The 11,824-nt window shown below is 49.2% G+C and overlaps 1 pseudogene; it reads left to right on the forward strand.

Moving 5' to 3' along the window:
* The first annotated feature begins 3,580 nt into the window (after positions 1-3,580).
* LOC101439983 (small nuclear ribonucleoprotein Sm D2 pseudogene) lies at positions 3,581-4,071 on the forward strand (annotated as a pseudogene).
* The last annotated feature ends 7,753 nt before the right edge of the window (positions 4,072-11,824 follow it).

Below are 11,824 nucleotides of genomic sequence, written 5' to 3' on the forward strand. Positions count from 1 at the left end.
GAAACTCCAGGCCGGGGGAGGAAGAAGCGCCAGCAAAAGGCTGCAGACCAGGCGAGGACTCAGCCACCGGTACCCAGCAGGTGGCCACGCGGTGGCTGCCTCCAGTCCAGAGCGGGTCCTTTCCCTCCGCGGTGCTCTGGAAGTGCTGGGCGGCGGGGTCCGAGTAGACACGGACTGCAAAACCGGCAGTGGCCCCTTTCTCTTTTGCTTTCTTCCCCGCGCCGTTTAACCTACTTCTAAACCACCCGCATTTGCTGAGAAACCCGGGGTTCCTGCCCTCATGGAACTTTGGGCCTGGTGGTTTCAGGGATAGAGATCAAGCTACAAATTAGGTTTAGTTCCTGAGACCATCCGCTCTTCAAACGAGAGTCGATTTAATCCAACCGCTGGGGGGCAGGGAAGAAAAAAGTCTCCTCAGGGAAGGACCTGCACGGTTGGGGCCTCAGGGGCGCACCGGCAGGTGTATAATCAGCTCCCGAGTCCCTAAACGCCTTGAGCGCAGGCGCCATATTTCACTCCTCACGGAAGATGGGACGTGGGACGTATTCCCGGGGCGCCTATGGAATGAGGCGGGTGGTCTTAGGGATGTGTCCCGAAGCACCCAGCAATGAGGAACTTTGGGGCTTTGGGTGCCAGGAAGAGAGGTCTTCCCTTGATGGCACCACACCTCCTTCCCACGTCCTCTCTGCTCCCAGTGCCCGTTCCTCCTCCATGGTGGTGGTTTCATTAGTGAACATTTGCTGTGTCAGTCCAAGACAGCCTCTTTCAGGCTGTAACTAGCACAGTCCCTGGTGGGGAGGGAAGTAGGGGATCACAGATACAGATGTGCCCCAACTGCTCCTCTCTTAGAGCCGCCGACGTTGCACGTGTGGCCACAGAGCTTCCGACCCGCTTCACACGCCTTGAGCCACCTCAGTGCCCCAGAGGAGTGGCCGCAGCGGGCGCTCACCCCGATCACAGGTCGGCTAATGTTGGTCACCCCTATTCACCGAGACTTGTTTTGTGTGATCTCCTTTACTGTTCTCATCGACCCGATGATATGGTACCGTATTTACTCCGCATCTTAGAGACGAGAACACCCAGGCTCAGAGTTGCTGTCATCTGTCCAAACCTGGGTGGGGCCAGGATTCGAACCTTGGCAGTTGACTCCAGAGCCCCGGCTCTGTTACGAGCTTCTTTCTTCTCTAACCCCACCCCCACCCGAGGTGCGGGAGACCATTTCTCCGGGTTGGGGGTGGAGGGTGGAGACGCAGTCTGCCTCCCGAGAGGCGCGTCCCGGTCGCCTCGGGCAGGTGCAGGGCCTAAAGGGAGCGTGGGGCGGGGCGGGGGCGTTATCTCCTGACGGATGGCGGCCGGCACATCTGTTTATCTCTGAAGCGAGGCTGGATTGGATTTCTCGATGTTTATCTCCCTCCGAGGAGCAGTGGGCTGGGGCCGAGGAGAGCGCAGCTGCGGGCCGGGCCGTGATTGACAGTCGGGCGCGGAGCCTCCCGCCCACTCTCTTGCCTGAGTTGGGGTCGCTGAGCTGCTCTCCGCCGCCGCACCCACCTCCAGCCCCGCCACCTCTGCCTCCCTCCCCTGCGTCCTCAGGCGGGTCGGAGAGCGCCGCAGGTGAGCGCGCAGAGGGCCAGGTGTCGTCCAGTTCCCAGGTCCGCCCGCGAGCAGCCTCCTTCCTTAGAGATCACTTAGCTGGTACAGAGAGACCACAGTGTGGACGCGCTGATGAGGACGGGGGCGGAGGGTGGGGGAGTGCAGAGAAAAGACGAGAGAAAGCCCAATAAGCCCATTTCGTAGCCTGTCAGGGAGGAGGCAGCCTCTGGGGGATCGAGGGAAGGCCCTCTGTTCCCAGGAAGTCGAATGCCTGGAACTAAGGCGGAGAGCCTAGGACCCCAAAGGGGTGTTGGGGGAGGACGCTGTCAGGGTCACAAGTTCTTCCAATTGGGGCCACTTAAAGTGGTGGCTGCTAAGGTAAAGATGCGGGAAACGAAGAGTTTAACTCTGGCCATCCATTTTCTGGCAAACTGCCTCCCAGCCTAGTTTCCTTCCCCATGTTCTCTTCCGTCATTGTGCTGATCAGAATTTGTGCTAATATAGCCTCACTTCCTCACCTGGAGTGTTTATTTGAATGATTAACGTGGGTTCCTGAGAGCAGGGGCTGGTCTGTGCTGAGGCACAGCATGGAGGAGGTATTGAGGATACACTAGTGGACAGCTGTACTGTGATCTCTGAGGAGGCAGGTCAAAGTGTGGGGTTGTGACTTTTTTAAAAGGCACCAAGGACTGTGGGAGAAGACAGGTGGGTTTTGATCTTTCTCACTTTGGGCCCTACTTGGTGCCTAGCGGTGGCCTGATTTATTACATGAATGTTATCATGCATTTGGTGACATGAATTCCCCCTGCCCCAGGGCCTGACTTGTAGACTTGATGCCTCTGTTTAAAGCTTTCATCTCCATGCCCCCACTTCACCCACCACCGAGCTCCCTATTTTTGCTTTTCATCCCATCTCACAGGGGGATTGCTGGGTGCCTCTTGTGCTGCTGATGTTGGGAATGGATTAGCACATCTGTCACAGTGGGGTCTGGAGGGACAGGAGGCAGGGCGATCAGGAACAGTGCGGGCAGTGCATACCATACCTATGCCACTTGCTAAGGATTCAGAGTCTGCAGGGAGAGCCCTGGCTGGTCTTTAGGCCCATGTTGACAGGCTGTGTGGATGGTTGAGGAGGGGTGAGGCCCTTCACTTCACTGATGAGATACAGGGGCCTGGATTTACCATAGTGAGGTGGTGGCAATAACCTCCAAAGAAACTGGAGTATATTTTTTGGTGGGTAAATAGATGCTGGGTGACCATACATGAGACAAATGCCCACCTTTCCTTTCAGAATGGACACTGACTGTTTGGGCTGGAGAGCCAGTAGGTCATTCCAGAGCACTGTGAAGTACAGACTCCAAGAAGTGGACACTCCAAGAAGTGGAAATCAGGACTGGTGTGGGCAGCCCCAAGCGTCCTGCTAGCCCTGCACTAGAATGAATGTCTAATCAAAGGTGGGTGGGAGTGATCCCGTTAGGTGCCTTACTCTTGATGCTGCCCTGTAAAGGTAGTGTGGCCCTTCTGAACCTTCATTGAATCAGAAACCATAGCGTCCATGGAAGACCACCAGTAAGAGAAAACCAGGATGCCTGTAGTGAAGGACAAGACAGCCCCGGGGTAGAGGATATTCCTATTGAGTGTTTACTTATATTTTCCACAAGGCACCCACTCAGACCTGGTTCTTCTCAGCTGGGAGCTACCCTGGGAGAAGCCGGTTTTGAAAAATGCTGGTTCTGGCTGATTTAGGCTTCAAGGTTTGGATTCTGGTTTCTTTTTGTGGTTAGAGTTGCTCCTACTAACAGTGGTGATAAATGTTGGCACCCACCAAGTCAGAGGCTGAGGCAAGTTCAGGAAGGGCCTAGTTTGCCCCAAGACTACATACAGGTGGGACTCAATCCATTACTTCTGAAACAAGTCGTTATGTCCTGGAAGAGACCCCAATAGTCTCTTTCTATGAGGGGTCTTAAAGATTTCCCTGGAGAGGTGAAGCAACGCGGCGGAGTCGGGGTGATCCTAGAACGCTCTTATCACCATGAGTCTCCTCAACAAACCTAAGAGTGAGATGACCCCCGAGGAGCTGCAGAAGCGGGAGGAGGAGGAATTTAACACCGGTCCACTCTCTGTGCTCACGCAGTCAGTCAAAAACAACACCCAAGTGCTCATCAACTGTTGCAACAACAAGAAGCTCCTGGGCCCTGTCAAGGCCTTCGACAGGCACTGCAACATGGTGCTGGAGAACGTGAAGGAGATGTGGACTGAGGTCCCCAAGAGCGGCAAGGGCAAGAAGTCCAAGCCAGTCAATAAGGACCGCTACATCTCCAAGATGTTCCTGGGCGGGGACTCGGTCATCGTGGTCCTGCGGAACCCGCTCATCGCTGGCAAGTAGGGGCCTCCTCCCCACCGCCAGAACTTCCGGCCCCCCTCCTGCTAAGACCTGCCCTCGGGTCAGAAATAATAATAATAAAAGTCCCCGTGTTTTGTTTTTTTTTTTTAGAAGATTTCCCTATAAGAGCCAGGTGTAAAGGTCTAGACCAGGGGTTCTTAACCTTTTTTGTTCCATGAACCCCTTTGCCAATCAGTTGATAACCACGGACCCCTTCCTAAATCCACACTATACTGTGTATCATTTAACAAATACATCACACCCACACCAACATGTCCCTACAAGAATAATGCTTTTTTGAATTTCAATTCAAGTCACTGACCCCTTGCTAAGAATCCCTGGTCTAAAGGTGAGTAGTCAGGAATGGGAGGAATCTACACACCTAGTAATGCTGGCCAGCTGTGAGGGGTTCTGCAGCCGGGTTTGGGAGACAGACTCTATGGTGGTGACATAAGAGAGGAGAGAAGCTTATGTGGATGGGAAGAGGGAATTGGGGAAGGATTTGGGGAGTGGGCACAGAGTCCTGTCTGTCCACTGAAGCCTTGGGAATATTTGCTTTTAGGGAAAGGGGTGTGGAAGGTGTCCTGGGAACCATTTCCAGCCCTGCAGGAAGGCTGAAGCCAGGGCTTAAAGCACCGGGAGGAAAGGCTCCCTGGGAGGGGTCCTGGCGAGTCTTGGCAGAGGTTAGTTCCTTCTGGCTGCTAGTTCAGCTGTCCATCCCTTAGGCTGCAGTGTTGGTCTAACTGCTGCTGCTTCCTACTCTTCAAACTGATGGTAACAGACCCACCAGCACATCAAGTCCTTTCCTTTGCAACAAGAAGTCAAAGCCTGGCCCTTCAAGGCAGGGGCTTCTCTGTCTAAATATTTACCCTGCTGCCCTGATTAATCATTAAGATTCCCTTTGTGTGGGGCCACACGGGCACAAACCATTCACCACTAGCCCACTGTGCTTAATGGGGCCAGTGGTTCAGGCCTCCCTGCTCTTATCCCCAAAGAAGGCTGGGCTGGAACAGCCCCTCTGTCCTGCACAGAGACCTGAGTAGTCTACTTCAGACTTGCAGATGGAGACCACTGAGGAAGCAGCCGGCCATTTTCCTTGGCTGGCATGAAACGCCTGTGTTTCCCCTGGAGAGGGCCAGGCTTAGCACTGGCTGGGGGATGTATTGAAAATTGAGATTTAAGTTTGCTAAGCATTTGAAGAATCCATTCCAGGACAACCCACATTCCTTCAGCAAATGTTTATTGAGTAAATGATGTGTGCTGGACCTTGCCTTTCAGGATCCTTAGGCCCCAGCATAAGCCAGACACACAGTAGGTACTTAGAAACCAAAAGCAGAATCTCAGAGCAGCCACAGTAGTGAGTAGTCACAGGGAGAAGACACCCCTTTTCTCTATACTAGTGAGCTCCAGTTCTCGGACTTGTGCTTCTGGAGCTCTGGATAATGTCCCATGCAGGCTGTAGCTTTTTGTGTCTGTAGAAGACATTTCCTGGAAAACTAAGTGGTAAATGTGCTTTTTTTGGTAAGTAGAACCTTGGAGTTATCCTAGATTCCTAGATTTCCTGACCAATTGGATAAGGGCTATAAAAGCCCTTACCCAATGGTCTTGAACAACGGTATACACTTACTGTTTCACTGTTTCTCTGGGTTGGAAGTTTGGGAATGGCTTAGCTGGGTGGTTTGGATGTGGGGTCTTTCCTGATGAGTCATTTGAAGGGATAACTGAGGCTGGAGCGTCTGCTCATCCTGGATACATGCTGATGGGTTAGTGCTGGCTGTTGGTGGGAGCGCTCAGTTTCTCCCTTTGTGGACCTCTCTATAGGGCTGCTTGGGCATCCTAAAGACGTGGCAACTGGCTTCCCCCAAAGCGAGTATTCCAAGAAAGAGCAAGGAAAATGCTGTCATGTCTTTTGTAACTTGGCCTCAGAAGTCACACACCATTATTTTTGTAATATCCTGTTGGTGACCCAGGTCAGCCCCATTTGGTGTAGGAAAAGACTACACAAGGGCATGGATATCAGGAGGTGAGGATGGTTGGGGGCCATCTTGGAAGCTGGCTACCATATCTTTTCATGTAGTATATACTTTTTTATATTTATTATCCATTGTCTTTCTCCTCTAGGATGTAAACTCCTTTAGGGCAGGGCTCTTTGTCATTTTTGCTCTCTAAATGCTCTGAATAGTGCCTACCGTGTAGAAGGCACTCAATAAATGTTTATTAAATTGCATTAATTTGAATTAAATTATATGCCTAGGGCCTGAAAGGGGTCAGGGAGCTGGCAATCATTGCCTCTAACTCATGTTTGTAAGCCCAAGAATCCATGGCTATTCCCTGTTTGCTATGTTGGGTTTTCTTTAAGTGAGGCCTCCCTGTATTTGAATGTAGATAATAAGAAAGAGTTACAGGGAATGACTCTGTTCTACTCCACAGGCAACAAGATAAAAGGAGCATCTTAATCTTCCTATACCTCAGTTTCCTCATGTGAAAAAGTGAATGTTGTTAGCCACCTTATGGGGTGATGTTGGGGATTGATCATGGTCCCCCCAATGGACAAGTTCAAGTCCTAGGCCCCTGTTCTGTGGCTATGAACCCATTTGTGAATAAGATCTTGAAAGATCTAGTAAAAATGAGACCAAATTGAATCAGGGGGGCCTTAATCCATATGACTGAAGTCCCTATAAGGCAGAGGAATATAAGGCAGTCCATAAAAGCCAGAAGTCCACAGAAACCAGAGGAGCAGACCCAAGGAGAGCGTGATCACCGTAGGTTGGAGGGTGCTGGAACGCTACAGACTGCAGGAGAAAGCAAGCCCTGCCAGTACCTTAAGACTGGACTTTCAGCCTCCAAAAATTCCCATTGTGTGGTATTTGTCGAGGAGTCCTGCCTGGCAAACTACACAGATGTTTTTAAGGGTGAAATGAGATGATGAATGTAAAGTACATGTCTTATAGCAAGCATTTGAAATATGTGCTTATCTCATTCCATCTTAAGAGAGATTGACTCCTGTGTATTTCTAGAAATTTGTCCATTTCATCTACATTATCCATTTTGTTAGTATACCCTTTTTCAAAGTATCCTCTTGCTATATTCTTTATTCCTGTGGAATCACTGGTGATATCTCTTCCTTCGTTTTTTATGTATTTATAGCTCTCTTTTTTTTCTCTGTTAGTCTAGTTAAGGGTCTGTCAATTTTATTAATCATCTCAAAGAGCTAGCTCTTGGTTTTGTTAAAATTTTTGTAGGTTTTTTTTTTTTTTAGTCTCAATTTCATTTGGTTCTGCTCTAATCTTTGTTATTTCCTTCTTTCTGCTTGCTTTGCGATTAGTTTGCTATTCTTTTTCTAATTCCTCCAGGGGTGCAGTTATGTCTTTGATTTTAGCTTTTTCTTCTTTTTTAATATGGGCATTTATGGCTATACATTTCCCTCTCAGCACTGCTTTTGCTGCATCTCTAGATTTTGATACATTATGGTCTCATTTTCATTTGTTTCAAGGTAGTTACTGATTTCTTTTGCAATTTCCTCTTTGACCCAATGATTGTCTAAAAGTGTGTTGTGGGGAAGCGGACTTGGCCCAATGGACAGGGCGTCTGCCTACCACATGGGAGGTCCACGGTTCAAACCCCAGGCCTCCTTGACCCATGTGGAGCTGGCCCATGTGCAGTGCTGATGCGCACAAGGAGTGCCATGCCACACAGGGGTATCCCCTGCGTAGGGGAGCCCCACGCGCAAGGAGTGCACCCCATAAGGAGAGCTGCCCAGTGCAAAAGAAAGTGCAGCCTACCCAAGGATGGTGCCGCACACACGGAGAGCTGACACAACAAGATGATGCAACAAAAAGAAACACTGATCCCTGGTGCTGCTGATAAGGATAGAAGCAGTCACAGAAGAACACACAGCGAATGGACACAGAGAGCAGGCAACTGGAGTGGTGGTGGTGGGGGAATAAATAAATAAATAAATAAATCTTTAAAAATAAATAAAAGTGTGTTGTACCTTCCATATATTTGTGCCTATTCTGTTTCTCTCCCCTTACTGACTTCCAGCTTCATTCCACTGTGGTCAGAGAAATTACTTTGTATAATTTCAATATCTCTGAATTCCTTGAGAATTGTTCTGTAACCTAGCATGTGGTATATCCTGGAGAATGATCCATGTGTGCTCAAGAAGAATGTATGTCCTGCTGTATTTGGAAATAATGTTCTGTATATGTCTCCTAGGTCTAGATCCTCTAACATATTATTCAAGGTCTCTGTTTCTTTATTGACCCTCTGTTGAGATGTTCTGTCTAATGGTAATAATGATGTATTAAAGTCCCCACTATAATAATTGTAGAGGCATCTATTTCTCTACTTAGTTTTTCTAATATTTGCCTCATATATTTCGGGGCACCCTGGTCAGATGCGTAAATGTTTATGATCTTTCTTCTTAAAAGATTACCACTTTCAATAATATATAGTGTCTTTTTTTGTCTCTTACAATAGTTTTTGCATTTCAAGTCTATTTTGTCTGATGTTACTACTCCCACCTTTTTTTGCTTATTGTTTACATGTAAAATCATTTTCCAACCATTCACTTGCAATCTCCTTGTATCCCTGGGTCTAAGGTGAGTTTCCTGTAGATAGCATATAGATGGGTCTGCTAATCTGTGTCTCTTGATTGGAGAGTTTAATCCATTAACGTTCAATGTTATTACTGTCAAGGCAGTACTAAACTCGTTTTGGGGGAAACCAGTTGCCATGTTCAGAGGATGCTCAAGCAGCCCTAAAAACATCCACAAAGAGTTGGAAGCATGAAGAATGTGAGACAGAGTAGGATGTCCCCGGAGAGGAAACGGCTTGGGCAAAAGCCTAAAGTTAGAGAGAGCATGGCAAGGGGGTGGGGCACATTTGGAAATCATAAAGAGAGATGAGGCTGGGGAGGCAGAAGAGATGAACTGCCTGGAATTTTAGCCTGTGTTTTAAAATCTGCTGGTGGCCTTCTGGAGCATGAACTGGAATGGGGGGACCTGAGGCAAGGAAAGGAAACTGGTGCTGGGACCCTGAAGCCAAGGTTAGGCCCCAGCCACTGCAGTGGAAGGATGCCTTGGGACAACACGACCGTGTGATAGTAGAAAACAAGGGGAGTGCAGGAACGTTTTCTTATGCTTTTTACTTTGTACCGACTTTCTTCTTCTGGAAGGGAGAGGGCCCATATCACAAGCACTCTACCATCCTTCATTCCCTTTTTATCCCATTTGAACTAAAAGTTAAGTTTTTACAATGGCTCTCTAAGTCCTCCCAGCACTTACTGAATGCCCAGCTCAGTGTACACTTGGCAAAAGACAGTGGCTGCATGGTTTCTTTCTCCTGGAGACTAGAACCCAGACGCACCCATTTTGCTTCCTCTGAACCCCTACTACAGAACATAGCCCTTTTAGCAGGGACTCAGTAAATAGATGATGTTAGCAAACTGACCCAAACACTTTTTTTTTAAACAAATTAATTTTATTTTAAAGATTGATTTATTTATTTCCTTCTCTCCCCTCCCCCCAGTTGTCTGTTCTCTGTGTCTATTCGCTGTGTCTTCTTTGTCCACCTCTGTTGTTGTCAGCGGCACAGGAATCTGTGTTTCTTTTTGTTGTTGTTGTGTCATCTTGTGTCAGCTTTCCATGTGGGCGGTGCCATTCTTAGGCGGGCTGCACTTTGTTTTGCGCTGGGCGGCTCTCCTTATGGGGCGCACTCCTTGCGCATGGGGCTCCCCTGTGTGAGGGACACCCCTGCATGGCAGGGCACTCCTTGTGCGTATCAGCACTGCACATGGGCCAGCTCCACACGGGTCAAGGAGGCCCGGGGTTTGAACCGTGGACCTCCCATGTGGTAGACGGATGCCCTAACCACTGGGCCAAGTCTGCTTCCCTAAACAAATCAATTTTGTTGACACATATTAATAAAGCATACAACTCATCTGAAGTGTACAATCAGTGGTATTTGGTATAATCACATAGTTGTGCGTATATCACTTCAATTGCTATTAAAGCATTTTCATTATTTCAATAATAATAATAAAAACAGACAAACAAGAAAATTCCTCACCTCTCAATCTCTTATGCTTCCCCCACCATACATAGCTCTAAGCACAATTTTAAACCCTGTCTGTAGCTAGCCTTTATTCTGGCTATTCATATGTGTACAGACACGTTCATGCACGACCACCCCCCACCCAGCCATCTTCCAGAATGGAATTTATCGGATTGGTCTCCACCCTATTCCCTCCCCACTCTGGGTTCACAGCCAGAGAGGCTGAAAATGAGCCTGTGCTTTTTCTTTTGAGCCAATGATTTGGATCTCAGTTAAAGGGATACATGCCTGTCATGCCAAGCCTGGGGACTTTGGGGCCAGCCTCTGGGGCAGCCTGCAGGTCTCTTGAACAAGCCCTTCCTTTGACAGGAGGTAGGGAACCCCACACCCCACCATGCGGGCGACAGAGGTCCCTGAGTCTTCAGTCCCTCTTTCTCCCTCCCTGGGTTGCCCCTTTGCCTGGCCCTGATCTCTGTGTCAGGACCCTCACCTCCCACCCTGTGTGCGGGATGTGGTGAAGTGTCAGGTTTTTGTGGTGGAGAAAATCTGGCAGCCCTGAATCTATTCCAGGATCTACCATCTGCTGAGTGTATTTTCCAGAATTATGATACATCTTTTGTGGGGGTGGGGAAGGCAGAGGGGAAGAGCATGGTGATTCCTTCTTAACCTCTTCACTGCTGTTCACGGTGCCCTTTGAAGCGGAGCAGTGGAATCACCAGGCAGGGTGAGGCTTGGAGTCTGACCTGGTTTCAGGCCTGGCTCTGCCTCTTGCTTCGCCTGTGATGTTTGGTCTGTTTCCATCTGTAAAAGGGGACAGGGATATGCATGCGCTTACATGAGAACCTAGGAGCGAGTGTATGCCAGTTTTATAAACTGCAGAGTGCAATGAGCTTGCCCTTTGTTGATGACATGAGGCTAGGACCTGGGGAGACAGCGTTAGGCTAGGAGGCAAGCACTGCTCTGGGGCTTGGAGCAAGGTGTCACCACAGATTTTCCTCCAGAGCATTGGTGGCAGGGGGGCTGGGCTGTGACTTTGGAAGCTGGCCTTTGCTTATCAATTAATTAAGATCCACTGATTGTTGAGAGGGGTGGGGAAGGGAAGGGATGACACTGTCCATGAGCACCTGCTCCTGTGGGGTGGGCAGGCGCCCCCTGCACCCCGCTCCCAGCATCCTGGCTTGGCCTCAGAATCTGACAAGTGTCTTTTCTTATAGGAAAAGGAGGGTGGGGCATGGCTTCAAGCCGAACTCCAGAAGGAAGTACAAGGCTGAGTCAGATGACCTACCCATGTGTAAATACTTCCATCCCGGAAGATGGAGCATTTTCCTCGGGTTCAGCCACCAGCCATCTTGGTTTGCCCAAGTTCGAGGGGGTTTCTGGGATGCAAGACTTCCAGTGCTAAAACGGGGACAGTCCCAGGCAGGCTGGGGCAGTTGGCCACTCCACCCCGGGTAGATTTCTCCAGATAGTGTATTCCTTTTGAATTGATTGCTCAACTTGTCTCTTCATTTACTACAGGAGAAGCAACTTTACCCCCATCCCACCCCCCGGATGAAGGGAGTGAGGAAGCTATTGCATCTTAGATTTCTGCAGAGCATTGCTGAAAGTTGGCCCAGGGCTGGGTGGGTGAGGAATCCCACTCCTCACTAACTTCAGGTGCCCTGTATAGATTGTGGTGAGATGCAGAGGCAAGGGAAAGAGCCCATTAAATGCAGAATTTGTGTTAAAATGGTGACATCAAATGATTCTTCTTCCAGCTCTGTCTGAAAAGAATTCTAGAATATAAGTGGATATG

The sequence above is a fragment of the Dasypus novemcinctus genome, chromosome 2 (assembly GCF_030445035.2).
Source record: "Dasypus novemcinctus isolate mDasNov1 chromosome 2, mDasNov1.1.hap2, whole genome shotgun sequence".
In the NCBI taxonomy this organism is placed as follows: domain Eukaryota; kingdom Metazoa; phylum Chordata; class Mammalia; order Cingulata; family Dasypodidae; genus Dasypus; species Dasypus novemcinctus.